Below are 15,639 nucleotides of genomic sequence, written 5' to 3' on the forward strand. Positions count from 1 at the left end.
TCGTAAACGATGGACCGAACCGAAGAAGAATGATCGTCATTGTGTGATCAGTCATCCCTCAAACTTTATCGTAGATGTTCTGAAACACTCTGTGTATGCCCCTGGTCGTGCAGAAGGCTGATCTCTTGTTCTTCATCCTTGCTTTTATTCCTTCATTGCTGCTCCTTCTTCCCATAATTTTCGGCATGTTGGAGGTGTCTTCTGGTGTTTCCCATTATCCGATGGTATTCGATACTTTTGCCTTCTTGTAGGTGATCCTCATATCCACCCTTAGGTTATTTAGCTTACTTCATAGGGTTGTGGCCCTTCGCCTTTTTCCAGCTCGCTGACCGTCCCTTCGTCGTATGCGAAGGCTAGGTAGTCAACTAACACCCTACTGTTCTTTTTGTCTTCCAGCTGCGTCTTCGGTTTATTGTTCTCCACAGACTGGCCACTATGTCTTGTGCTACGCGGAGCAAAACTGGTGACAGTTCAGCTCCCTGTTTGGTTTTTATTTCAAACTTTCATCATTGTGAGTGTTAGTTCCTTCCTCCTTTTGTAACCTATTTTACTGGCCAAAGTGTGTTTTGTGGCACTTCTAACGGCTCATTTTGCTGCTAACGCTTGATCATTACGTCTTACAATGAGATGATAGCTGGTCAATGACACACCAGACAAGACGACGTACTAGAACATTCATAATGGGCACAGAGGGCTCGATCGGATAACGTGATAAATCCCCGTTGTCTTAACATGACAGGTTGTTTATAAATGAATATCGGGGTTTTAACGCTTTATAATGTTTATTATATTAAACTTATAGTTATAAATGATATGTTAAATGAAAGAGTAACTAAAACAGTTTTACCAGGAACGTTATAAATGTTCAATATGAGGACCATTTGTTACACGGAACACATGAAGTCTATAGCCGAGTTGTTCCCAAGCGCTGCATAAGTCGCAAGGGGTCCAATAACAGGGCTTGCTTTGCATGGCCTCCATGTTCACCCGACCTAACGTCATGTGATTTTTTCATTTGGGGCTTCTTCAAGGATCGTGTGTACGCGCCTCCACTACCAGCAGACCTCCCTAAGTTAAGAAACCGAATTGAAGCAGCTGTTGCTACAATCACTGAAGACACTTATCAACGTTTTGGAAGAACTCGGCTATAGACTTGATGTGTGCCGTGTGACAATTGGTGCTCAAATTGAACATTTATAAGGTACTTGGTAAAACTGTTTGAGTAGCTCTTTCATTTGTAACTGTAAGTTTAATATAACTGTAAGTTATAATATAATAAATATTATAAACCGTTAAAACCCCGATATTCATTTAGAAACACCCTGTACATGGGCGAACACAAACATTGGAAGAGGCTCGAGTGCTAACACGGCGGGTAGTTTCCCTCAATAGAAAAATGCGAGAAGCGACTATGATAGTCAAGTGTCCCAGCGACTCAGTCGGCCATATGTACAGTAGCTGGCATATTTTCTGAATATGCTCGTGAACCTCGAATTCTCCTTTGCAACCGGTCGCCTCTCCCTCCAGATGAAATGAAACATACATTCCTTATCTCCAGCGGACACCGCGAGAGCAAATAAGCAGCTTCTTTTTAATTCGCCACTGTGGGTCGATAATACTGAATCCTAAATTGCAATCGTTAAAATACATCATGTGCCTTCCTTTCAAACTCCGATACCTAATAGTGCGACAGTATACTTATACTCCTTGTAGTAAATAACAGTAACTAAGCTGACGACGACGACGATGATGGTGATGATGATGATGATGATGGTGGACTATTACTCGCTAACGAGTATGTCTTCTTCGAAACTCAGTTTCTGTGGGATATTAAGTGACTGTAGAAGCCAATCATGAAATTTCAGATTTTTCCACATTGTTGACACACGTTCTGTTGGAGACTGGCTGCATAGCGTTGTTTATCTCCAGGACTTGCCGTTGTTTCCTAGCACTGCGGTTGTCAGTTTCTGTTTCTCGCCTCAGTTGCTCGAAGCGCCGAATACCTTCACAAACATTCCGACGCCGTAATGGACGGTTAACTGCAGTAGTTTCCCAATCATCGGCTTCAATTTCACATCTTTTCCTGTTGTCTCTTAGTAGTCTTTGTATCTTTTCTGTTGTTTTCCTAGTTTTCTGTGGCAACCCTTTAGCTGGGAGTACATAATTTTTTTCGATGGACGGGACTCAGGCATACGAAAAATGTGGCCCGTCCAACGGAGTTGGTTGATGATCATAGCTTTAATGCACGAAGAGTTTGCTTCTTCCACAACACTGACAGTGCGCCGATCTTGACATTTCACCCTTAGGATCCTTCTCATGCAGCGCTGACGGTACTTTTCCAGATGTAGTGTGTGCCTTCTGTAAGTAGTCCATGCTTCGCTCGCATATGTGAGAGACGATATAACAGTAACATAGAGCTTGGTCTTAATGCCGATGTTATGGTCATCAAAGACTCTTTCTCGAAGACGACCAGAAGTAGTACTCGCACATATGAGGCGATATTGTATTTCAGCATCAATATATTCTTTTGTTGAAAGACGGCTGCCAAGGTAAGGGAAGTGTTCTATGTTCTGCAGCACCTCGCCTTGGATTGCGATTCTTCGGGGGTATGGCGATAGAATTGGGTGCAATTGATATAGGACCTGCGTCTTCTGGTTGTTAAGCTTTGGACCAATGTTCGTGCATGATACATCAAACGCATTTAGGATAGCCTGTAGATCTTATGAGTTGGTAAGAAAGATTTTATCATCTTCATATTGAGTTCAGTGATGACTGTAGTGGATACTTTAGTCTTGGCCCGTAGCCTAATGAGATTGAAAAGACCATCACCAGTCTGGTATTCTACTTCTACGCCCTTTCGTAGTTTCCCGTAGACAAGATCAAGTATAGCTCCAACAAAAAATTGAAAACAAAGTGGGAGCTATCACACAACCTTGCTTCCCGCCTGTTGTGATTTCGAAATACTCCCCTGGGCTATTGTTGACAAGAACCATGCCATTATGTAATCGTGCAGCAGTCTGACAACGTTAGTGTACTTTACGTGAAAGCCTTTTTTAGTTAAGATCTTCCACAAGGCATCTTGTAACACTCTGGTTTAATCTACTTGACTTATCCCGCTCGATCGGGATCTGATAGCAGCCCAAATAGATAATAACTAATGCGACCGTGTACCTAATGGGGCTGGCAATCGGATTGGACTGCTACGGAGTTGTTACATTCCATTTTGTCCTCCTCGAATGCTGTAATAATGAAATGTCTGGTGCCAAGAAGAACGACAACACAGCTTCATTAATCAACAACCTATATTCATCACAAAAACACAGGTCAAAGGAGACAGCCACTGCCTTCGTCGTACAGAATTAATAACGGCTAATCACAGCACAGGCCTCTTTGTTATTCATTATCGTCACACGCAAATTTTAATCACTGTATCCAACACTGCAATCCAACACTGCAATCCAAATAATGCCGGCGCGGTAGACGCGAAAATACAAATATCGGCACTGAAATATCACTGAATCACTCTATTAATTATACTTTTCCACTTTCCTGTATATTTCTAACACAAAGGGGTTAAACCACGGCGATGGCCACTCCCTTTGTCGGTACGGTCTTGCATTCCAGCAACAGACCTCCACCCGGCTCGGTCCACAGCGCGTACCACACTCTACTGACTCAACACTCGCTCTCGCTCTCGCAACCCGACGCACACTATCGATTGTTTGTCCTGTCGACCTGTGCTATCGCAAAACTTATAGTAAGGGCCTACGGACCCCTTACAATCTCTCTTGACTAACTCAAATGCCTTGACATGGTCTATGAATGCCATGTACAGTAGATGATGTTATTTACACTTCTGCTGCGTTTGTCTGGCACAGAAAATCATTTCTGTAGTATTGCGATTAGGTCGATACCCACACTGCGTTTCAGATAAACAGGCTACAGAGAGAGATGTCAGGTGGTTGGAAAGAATTTGAGCCAGAATGTTTCCAGCAGTAGATAGAAGCGATATTTCACGTTAGTTTCTACAGTCAGTCCGGTCGCATTTTTTGAAGATGGTAACTATCAATGCATCTCTGAACTCAGGAGGAACGTTTGCAGTGCTCCAAATTTTGACAATGAGGATTAATATATCTTCAGCGAGGATACGACTATCTTCTGTGAAATATTCAGCAGGGATTCCATCTGATCCGGCTGCTTTGTTGTTATTGTGTTGTTAAATAGCTTTCTCCACTTTTGTAGAGAACGCACTTCTCCAAAATGAGGTTTCGTCGATTCTTGCGACTTTGTTTCTTTGATCTCCGAATCGTTATTCAAGAGCTCGAGGAAATGGTCCTTCCATCATGTGGCGATGGAAATGCTGTCCTTCAGCGTGGTAGAGCCGTCCTCAGATTTAAGATGGCTTAGACCTTGAGTTGTTGGTCTAAATACAGTTTCCGTCATGCTGAAGGAAGCCTGAGTACTGTTAGTTTCTGCTGGACGTCACATTTCTTGAGTCATCCTACACCACTCGATTGTCAGAACACGACTCTCCTCTGCACTTCTGTCTCCGCTTCTTGGTATTCTCTTTCCTTGGTGATTGACTTATGATTGCTCTGCCAAGCCTGATGTGCCTCTCTCTTTTTGTTTAGTAATACCTGAATGTCTTGGTCATTTTTGTCAAGCCAGTCTTTGTGGTATCACCGCCAGACACCACACTTGCTAGGTGGTAGTTTTAAATCGGCCGCGGTACGTTAGTATACAGCGGACCCGCCTGTCGCCACTATCAGTGATTGCAGACCGAGCGCCACCACACGGCAGGTCTAGGGAGACGTACTGGCACTCGCCCCAGTTGTACAGCCGACTTTGCAAGGAACGGTTCACTGACAAATACGCTCTCATTTGCCGAGACGATAGTTAGCATAGCCTTCAGCTTCATTTGCTACGACCTAGCAAGGCGCCGTATTCAATTGATATTGAGATTCTATTAATGTATCATCAAGAGCGATGTTCTACAAATGTGGATTAAAGTTTTCCAGAAGCTACGTACTTTTCTGTATAGCATTCATTACGTATCCTGTTTCAGACCTCACGCCAATCTGCGTGAGCTTAACGCGTGCCTTTCGGCTTCCTCTCGTTGTGACTTGGCTGTCTTGCTAAGTCACAACAGTCTTGATGTTTGGTCTTGCAGTATCCAACTGAATTTTCAGCAGCTGAAATTATTGTAGCCTTCAGTGTCGCCCAATGTCCTTCAGTGCTTTCAGGCCATGTATCCGGTAGCCTTTCACCAAAGACTTCTGGAATTTTTCTTTATTGCTACTATTCTTAAGACTGTCTGCGTTCATTTTAGATCTTGCAAGTTTTCTCTGTTTCCTGCGTTGTAGGCGAATGTGGAGGGTCATCTCAGACTATATCAGTCGGTGGCCCGTCCACCAATCATCAGCACTTGTCACTGCTTTTGTCATAATGACATCGCGTTGGTCTCTGGTGCCCACAATTACATAATCGACCATGTGCATGTGTTTAGACCGTCGATGTTGCCATGAGGTTTTAAACTTATCCTTCTGCTGAAAATGGTATTAGCGATTACTAAATTGTGCTCTGAGACTAGACTGACGGCGTCGTATAAAAGGTACATTACCAACCCTGATGAGGATCACGTGCGACAGTGTCTGAAACGTTCGGTCAACATTTCAGAAAATGACGCGGTCGAGAACTCAGATGACTTGGCTTACAAACGAAAACCATGATAATTTGACGCATACTGCAAGCCAACTTTAACTGTATACCAATGCAGTACACCCTATCGATGAACGTTGAGAAAATGGTGAGACTCATGACACCATGGGGTGCTTTGGTAGATGTAATATGTCTGTCGAAAGTATGCGCTATCGTAGGAAGCCAACAATAGTTTGTTAAGATACGACCATAGCATTATTTTGAAGACTACAGAGTCCATTTCCCTCACATTATCCATCAGAGCCGCAAACTTATATTATGAGCCAACGGAAAAGAAGTTGTTCTAATTCATTTTTAGGGTGACAATACATCGACTCCGCTTCTGGTTTTCTAACAAATGCGGCAGTTTAGACATTGGGTGCCATATTATACAATATTTTACAACCCCCATGATTTCCAAAGGAGTCTGTGTATGTTGCAACAGTCCCTTCAACGTCTTATCAAATGACACTTAGCTTTACTGTGTCGTCGACGTATCTTAACAAGTCGGTAATACACGACATCGCTCAACTGCTGTACGATGTACTAAGTAAAAAAGTAAACCGTAAATCAAACTTCGCCTACAGAACCATACGTTTTTAATTCTATCCTTGGTGATTTAGATGTTTTCATCGCTGTCTGAATTAAAGTTTCAAGATTTATTTGAACATTAGAACACGGTTACAGTACGAAATTATACTAAAGGTTTCATTTTGATCCTTAGTGTTATCTGTTACTTTCAGCTATTTCAGTAGAAACTTACTTTGAATGTGATAAACAAAACACTGTAAAATCTCCTTATGACGTCAGGAATATCGGTGAACGTTTAAGCGAAAAGCAAAGTAATTCGAAGTCTAAATCAACAACACAGTATCTCTTGTAGTGCTATGCATTAAAAGTTTTATGTAACTTTGATGCAGAGAAATGAGACCCTCACAGGACACCGGAGGAGCAAGTGCAACTGCTATTCAGAAGCGTTAATAAACTACCACACACGAAATTCCCGATTTTAATTTAAGTTTCATTACGGAAACCTCAACATCTCACGCTCCGTAGCGGCAATTACGCTAGCGTTCCACTCCGTTAATTAACCACCCTTCATGAAGTGCTTAACTGATAGCTCGTGCGAGAGACAGATCGATTATGAAGGACTTCTGTCGACGGCAGCTGCAAAATTAGCGTCGCTTTCTCTCCCCATGATCATCGATTAGCTTTTCGTGTTATACGGTGGACATATCCTTATGTTTTACTCTATGAAGGAGTAAAATCTCAGTTCATCTCTAGAACCAACTGTAGTTTTCTCAAAGAAAACCGCTTTTGCTGTCCGGAGTTCTGTTTTCACCTAATTGTATAGCGCTGCGTACGTTTAAAGATAGTGGAAAGGGAAAGCAGGAAGTACCTTACCCAATATCAATTGCCATAAGGGGGTGGGGAAACACAATATACTAGGGTAATTCCTGTGATATCGATAGCAACGCATAGTTTCAAAGGTTGGCACTACCACGAGACACAGACGACAGCGCCCTCTAGCCGGTGTTGTCGAGTTCTACGAGCTCCGCGACTGCTTCGCCCAGATTTCACCAGCTGCAGCCAGCCAGGAAACTTCGCTTCAGTTTGCTCTCCATACGACGTGAGGAAGACTTCGAATCTGTACAAAGTTAAAGATTGGTCCTTGAACCAGTAAACCATTTTTACTCACTGCAGTACAGACGTATTTTTCCTGTTTCTTCTCCTACCCACGCGCCACCTTCCAGGCGGGATACAAAGATTCCAAAAGTAAGTGTTCCAATTTTTTTTTGTAAGTACATAGACCTGTTTATTTCTACAATGGTTTACATTAGTTTACAGCTTGAACATTTAGCTATTTTTCGACATAATCACCATTTCTGTCGATGCATTTTTGTAGACGGTGTGGCAGTTTTTGTATGCCCATGTCATACCAGCTCACCACCATGCTGTTTAGAAAGTTGTGAACCTCTTCTCTCACCTCGTCGTTGAAGCTGAATCGCTGGGACCGCAGTTAACGCCGACAGGTACTGTGAGGCTCTGAAAAAACTCAAACGGGCAATTCAGAGCGGGAGAAGAGGGATGTTGAGCAAGGGCGTAGACACTCTCCACGACAACGCTTTCCCACACATCGCTCCGCAAACCGTTGCTCTCATGCAACCCACCCTATAGTCCTGACTTGGTGCCCAGTTCCCTAGGTTAAGAGAGCATTTGGCCGGAAAGCGATTCAGCTCCGACGACGAGGTGAAACAAGAGGATAACTTTTTGAACAGCATGGCGGCGAGCTGGTATTACATAGGCATACAAAAACTGTCACAGCGTCTACAAAAATGCATCGGCAGAAATGGTGATTATGTCGAAGACTAGCTAAATGTTCAAGCTGTAAACTGATGTAAACCATTGTAGAAATAAACAGGTCTATGTTCTTATAAAAAATTTGAGACTTTACTTTTGGGATTACCCTCGTAGTTTGGAATGAACGGTGTAATACTTTGGACGTGTCACAACAAACAGTACTGAGTAAACTTGCTTCTTGTCAGTGTCCGTAATACGTTCTGCTGATACTGAAATTGTTCATCAACCTATATGTTAAGGTAGGATGCAAGTGCGATTTGTGAAGATCAGTTTATTCCAAGGGCAATCAGTTTTTTGAAAAGAAAATTCATAAATGTTTCTAATGAAATCTCATTCTCTCGCTTCACGAACACTATTCCAATAAAAAATCTAATTTATTCGGATAAGAGAAATACCGTCATTTAACAAGCTGAAATATTTCTATACATTTTTACGTATAAGGGACAGGCAAATGAGAACGAGGGACGAAAAGAAAAAAAAACCACCTTGTGCGAGTAGGACTCACTCACTCAGGTTTTTGCAAGTCATCTATCCTGGGAATCAAGAATCTAAACATTTGTTGCGTGTTTTCGATATACATACTGGCAAGATATCGGTCCCAGTAATTCCGAAACCGCATCGAAGTCTCTACCGTACTTCCGCAGACTACCCCAGACATTCAAAAAGAAGCGAACAGGAGACTTTAAAAAATGGCTCTGAGCACTATGGGACTTAACAGCTGTGGTCATCAGTCCCCTAGAACTTAGAACTACCTAAACCTAACTAACCTAAGGACATCACACACATCCATGCCCGAGTCAGGATTCGAACCTGCGACCGTAGCAGTCCCGCGGTTCCGGACTGAGCGCCTAGAACCGCTAGACCACCGCGGCCGGCAGGAGACTTTAGTTTACATCAGTAGATACAGAAGATTTCATAAAACATTTTCTTTTCGTTACTAAAATGTAACTACAACTTTCATTTCATGTTTGCAAAATTGTTCAAATGGCTCTAAGCACTATGGGACTTAACTTCTGAGGTTATCAGTCCCCTAGAACTTAGAACTACTTAAACCTAGCCAACCTAAGGACATCACACACATCCATGACCGAGGCAGGATTCGAACCTGCGTCCGTAGCAGTCGAGCGGTTCCAGACTGTAGCGCCTAGAACCGCTCGGCCACTCTGGCCGTCCATGCAGTGTTGATTGTGTATTAAGCTTCTGAACTGATGCAATGTATTTTAAATGTGATATAATTATAATTTTATAATTTCCATTTTTTTTTTTTTTGCTCTATTTGTGCTGTGAAAGCTTGCTTATTGCCAAGTTTCGTGATTCAACGGCAACGGGAAGTATCCTATAGGTTTTGATGAGTGAACTGGCGAGTGCAAAAATATGTGATGCAAGTAGCCGTATCTTTTGATTAGAGGCTAAATGTTCCGGCGTGACAAGCGCCAGCACGACGATCAAGAACGATACAGGGCTGTGAGACGACGTCAGCCAATAGCACGCCGACTAGGACGTCACCACGACAGGAGCGGCCTCCACACGAAGGGAATAAAAGCGACGCACCACCTAGCCGCGGGCGGACGGTAGAAGACGCGCACTTTGTGACGGTACAAACCTCCGTTACCAGATGAATAGGTCTAGTATGCAAGGATTGCTTTGTGGAGAGCGAGCGCGCGACATGGTGCGCCATTCGCGGAAGCGCGTGGCGCGCCCGCGCGAGATTTGCAACGTGTCGGCGGGATGCCTCCGCCACCGGGCGGCCACGTGGCCCGCAGCTTGGGGCACTGTTTTGTTTTTCGCGCATTCCGCGAAAACTACGTAACTTATAGTGAAGAGCGATTCGACAGTGGATTGTGGTCAGCAATATGCACCTTCTGAAAGATGAAAAATTTAAATGGCTCTGAGCACTATGGGACTTAATATCTGAGGTCATCAGTCCCCTCGAACTTAGAACTACTTTAACCTAACTAACCTAAGGACATCACACACATCCATGCTCGAGGCAGGATTCGAACTTGCGACCGTAGCGGTCGCACGGTTCCCGACAGAAGCGCCTAGAACCGCTCGGCCACAACGGCCGGCTCTGAAAGATCGATCTTTATTTTAAATCACGAGATGCAAAACTTACAGTAACCTGAAAATTGATTAATAATACGAATCTTGAAAGATTAATAAAAATAGTAGATAACAGCTTACGGGAATGAGCGAGCACTCATTAAAAACGTCTCGTTCTACCGGATCGAGTGCCGTAGTCATAGGTTGAGATTCATAAATAATTAAGCTCGTAAAGAGCAATAAACAAAGTTTGATGGGAAATTGTTTATAAAATTCAATAGAAAATTCATGACGTGAAGAACGGCACTGTATAATATTTTGGGTGGCATCACACGTATTTTAACCCAGTTAAGATATACTATACACTTAACTTGCAATAGTTTTCATTGTTTGCAAATTATTATTAACATTTATCGCCCATAATTAATTAATTCTTATAGATACGAATAGTTTGAGGAGCGCAATGTGAAGATCGCTACAGATTACGTCTAAAAACAGTGCTATATGGAGTTCTATGTTAAAACTTTGCAGCGCAGATCTAAATAAACAAATTTGCGCTAAGTGGCGAAATTTTGCAAAAACTAAAACTTGATTTATGGTGATACAGTAATCCTCGAAATTAATGTAAAATAGTAAGTAAGATGTACTTTTTAGCGCGGTTCCGATGGTACACTTATTTCTGTTGAGGTATGTATGTGTCAAAATTTGTAACCTTAACTGTTGAGATTGCTACTTGCATAACCAGAGGAGGAGCGGGGGGGAGAGGGGGGTTACCTTCCGAGCGAGTCGCCATCTTTGCCTGGGGCAGTCGTTGGTCAATTTTTGGGCGAAGTTAGCCGGTGGGTGGCGAGCGAGCCCCACTTGTGGGTGGCCCATGTGGTCGTTTGAGGAAGATTTTTTTTGCGCCAATTTATTTCGACAAAGAGTATTGTTTAATAGTGCAGGTGTGCAAGCATATATTTGGTGAACTGGAAGTGCTAAGATTATTTGTGTGAGTACGAATTACGAGGTATACATAAGTGAATATGTGGCGATGTGTGATTTCGCCCCAAAACTGCTAGAACAAAGAGGAGAGTGGGACTTGTGGTTCTGTTCGAGTTGATTGGATGACTTTCGATTATAGCAGTCTACATTACTGCAATTGGGGGCTCGGAGTCAAATTATTATTAAAGTAAAACTGCAAACCGTCTCACCAGTGCTAATTTCATTGTGTGAAAGAAAAGGATGACGCCAATAAGTAGCGATGATAAAAACTTAATTGAACTGTGTCGTGATAAATGATTTCGCTATGATAATCGCCTGATTTTTGTTCCCTAGCATAAACAGTATTCATGTCTGAGTGAATATTAATTCAAAAACAATAACTAATGCGTGGGTGTGGAACTGTGTACTAATGAGACTTACGTGAGAGCCAAAACTTGCACTAACATTTTTTAACGAACATTTGTATATGCAAATTCGTGTGAACTTTGGAACAGCACTTATTTTCCATCCCATGGCAACCTGAACAGACGCACTGATATTAATGATAAGAGTGACTTATGAACTTGAGTGATTAGTGTGCACGGAAATCGTATCTGTCAAGGGACATGGATTGTTTACAAGATATGTATTGTCAATTCAGTTTCTGTGATAAACTGCATTAAAATGATTTGCTTGTATGTTGTCCAGCTATCCGAGGAAACAGCTTCCTAGGCACCCTATAGGAGACAACTGGGCAGGATTCCACACTGAATTTTTTTCACACCAAGGACCCATAGACCTTAGTAAATGACGTACATGTGAACTTGCTATGTCTACCCGTTCCCAAGCAAAAGGGTACTTAGCTGTCCGGCAGACAGACAGATGGATAACGAAGCAAACCTTTAAGTGTTCCGTCTTTGCATATTGTGGCACGGCACCCTAAAAAGTAAGTAAACTGTCTATTATTTCTGAAGCGATGGCCTTCGCTGTAATACATTTATCCATCTGAGAGATAAGACAATCAATGGCCTCATGGAGAAACGTTTGCGGTTACCTACAGAAATATGATTGTACCCTAGCGTGTACCTATTCGCCCGAAGCAAATCGACGACCACCAGTGTCTTTCTTCAGGTTTCCAAAAATATGAAAATGGCATGGCGAGAGATCAGAATTGTATGGAGGATGTGCAGCGTGGACCGTTGCGATGTGTGCAGGAAGAGAGTCAGTGACGTTCTGGGAGGCACCGACAGGGATTCGGAGCCATGGTGACTCCATTGTCGTGGCCACCTGACCTAGATTGCTCGGACGAGAATACATAGATCGAACAGTGCGATGGAGGTGGTCCCACAGATTCTCGATTGCGTTTAAATTCTTGGTCTTTGGTGGCTGGTGGAGTGCGGTGGACTCATCCCGGTGCTCTTAGAACCACGTACGTGCAATGTCAGCTGCGTGACACGTTGCACTGTGTAACGCCCCAAGGACAGAAAACCCCAATTAACAAACTTTGTGAAAAAGTAGGGAATTGAGTCATCTTGACAGTGTCAATAACTATTGATGATAAAAAAATTAATTACACTGATAATGTTTTGATTAACAACTATAACACTTAAATACTGAGAGTAACACACATAAGAGGAGATAAAAGGAAAGGGTTGTCATGCATTATCTTTCAAACTTCTATAAAATAAATTTAAATTGATATGGACGAAGTTTAAATCCAAGATAACATTCAGCGTGCAACAAAGTTGTAGCCGCATCGAAAAGGAAATTCAATGCGCCTGCAATGCAACTCGGATATGGAAATGTTTAGTTAGTTGCTCTTGAGTCGCTCTAGAGTACTACTGCGATAGTCTTCTGGAAGCAAACGCTATTAGATTGTTTCAGTTGTGAAAGTTCGGTAGTTCGGGAGAGAGAGACTAAACCCATACTCAGTCATTCCACTGAATAAAGTAATGTTTACTGCTATCAACGTGACGGTTATTTTAATTGAGCGATACGGATTTACTGGACTTAACCTTCGGACTGAAGAACAGTTGCGAACTTGAAAGTAATGGATCAGTGACAAGAAAACTATTCGTAGTCTTGAGTAGAACACAATGTTACAAAGTCATGAAGAAAAACCAATACGCCGTTGAATCAAAAGTTGTTGTCAAACGTCACGATTACTAGACTGATGAGAAGTTAATGTCGAACGACATATCGGTGTGTGTGCGTGATAGGGACAAACAATTAATTACAAAAAGATTAATAAACTATTAGTCAAGAGATAAATCAGATATGGCGCCTACGTGATTCAAGGAATAATATTACGTATGTTCATGCTAGTGATTGAGTCTTTTAAACATTTTAGTGACTGTGTGAGGACAGGAATAACAGACAGTAATAGGTGAATAATATAAAAAGCAACATTACGGCGTGTTACAAGGACGTTACTTCAACATAAGTGATCTCTGGAGTTACGTTGGACCGTTGTTAATAATTTGACGTAACAACGGCGTAGCAACGGAATTACGGACAGCAGTTATTAATCCTCGCTAAGAATGACGTGAAGAACGACGGTAATGATAGGATTAAGAACAAAGATTTCACTGCTCAACGAAACTAACCGGACAGAAGATAAAAGATGAACAATTGATCAGTTAACATAAGCTGATAAGACTATTACGGACGAACAATAGAATATTTCTTAACTACGCGAGGAGTTGTGTTTTACCAGAGTGACAGCTGTTGTTCCACGTCACACCGACGGGGACGAATTCATTAGGATCCGCGTCTCCTCCCGACGAGTGCAGAAGTAGGGAAGTGACGTCACAAGTGTCCTGCCAGTATATGCCACCGTGCCAAGGGAAACAAACTGGACATGCGAGGTGACGTGGATAGATGCATATTTTTTGTTGCGCCCTGCCTACTTGTCGAATATGGCGTGTCTAGGAAATCTGCTTTCTCGGATGGCTAGGCAACAATTCAGGCAAATCATATTAACGAATATTTATTACAATAAGATAAATGACAATAGTTCAAGAATTTTTAATGATGAGTCGCAAGAAATGAACGACAAAATAAAAAATCTCAACAATATCGAAAATGCCCAATACAAGTGAAATTATCAATTCCTAAGTCGCTGATGAAGAAGTAGTAGAACGACTAGTCTTCAACTAGGCGGTGGCTAGGCGTAGTGGTGCGTATGTCCTCTTCTCCTAGAGGCGGCTGCGGTTTTGCTTTCGTCCTAGAGAGGGGTCGGTCAGCGTACTATAGGCTGACGTCTTCTTCACAGCGCTCTGTGCCCCATCGTTCCTGACCGTCGAGCCGGCTCTTGACTTTTACGCCTGAACGGTTTTGTTGATCGAATGTACCTTCCCGAATGACGACATTACTCAGGGAATGACACGACAAAATTTCACAGACCATCTGTCCTCAACCTAGGGTTCTTCTGACGTCTATTGCACAGTGTTTACTTTCATACGTTTGACGCCCATGGAGGGTTAATCGTGATTTACCTGAGAAGGGCAACTGTCACTACATAGTGGACATCTAATTGCGCACTGGTGTGCAAATTTTAGCCTTTCAAAAAAAAAAAAAATTTTAAAATCTGTATGAATTCCTAAGGGACCAAACTCTTAGGTCATCGGTCCCTACCTAGACTTACACACTACTTAAACTAACTTATGCTAAGAACAACACACACACCATGCTCGAGGGAGGACTCGAACCACCGGCGGAAGTGGCCGCGCAGTCCGTGTCATCACGCCTCAAACCGCGCGGCCACTCCGCGCACATTTCAGTCTTTGTCACCGAAGAATAACAGTGAGCAAGGTTTTTTAAACCAGGTGTCTGGTGCAAAGGTCCACATGCAGCAACATTCGCGGATACGGTCCTTCAGAAGACACTGTTCATTAGCCCCTTGCTTCTTCTGGGCGATCGGTTCCTCAACAGTGGCGCGGCTATATTCCCATACACATCTGCACAGCTGTCGTCCTCCCCTTGCATCTATGACCCGTGGTGCATCTCAGTTGCCATGCACGGTGTACTTTAATCATGGCGGCGCGGAATCACTTTACAAACTTAGCAGTTTCACAAATGCTTCCACTCTTGTTCGAAAGCCCAATGATCATGCCTTTTTGGATGTCAGATAAATTGCTACATTTTTGTAGTATGACAACGACTCCACTGTTTTCCGCATCCTCCTCAACATAGTTTAAATCCCCTCCACTGTTAGTGCTACCATCTTCTGTCTGTGAGCGGTTATTACACGATGACCTTGAACGTAGACGGTGGTGACAATAATGTGACTGAACCGATATGTAAGCAGAGCAGAAGCGAATGGTATATAATTCTAACGACGATACGGATCGAAAATGGCGAGAGCCACTGACAAAGGACAGACTGATGTGGCTCGGCAACTGAGAACGAGCGTCTCGGATTCATCGACACTGGTCGCTTGTCCTCAGGGTACAGCAGTGAGCATCTGAGGAAAATGTTTGACGGGCGTGAAATTATAAGTGGGCGACAAGGTGCTGGTCATCCGCGGGTCATCATGCAGAGTGGATATCGGAGGCTGACCTGCTCTGTAAAGTA

The sequence above is a fragment of the Schistocerca serialis genome, chromosome 7, assembly GCF_023864345.2.
Source record: "Schistocerca serialis cubense isolate TAMUIC-IGC-003099 chromosome 7, iqSchSeri2.2, whole genome shotgun sequence".
NCBI classification, from domain to species: Eukaryota; Metazoa; Arthropoda; class Insecta; order Orthoptera; family Acrididae; genus Schistocerca; species Schistocerca serialis.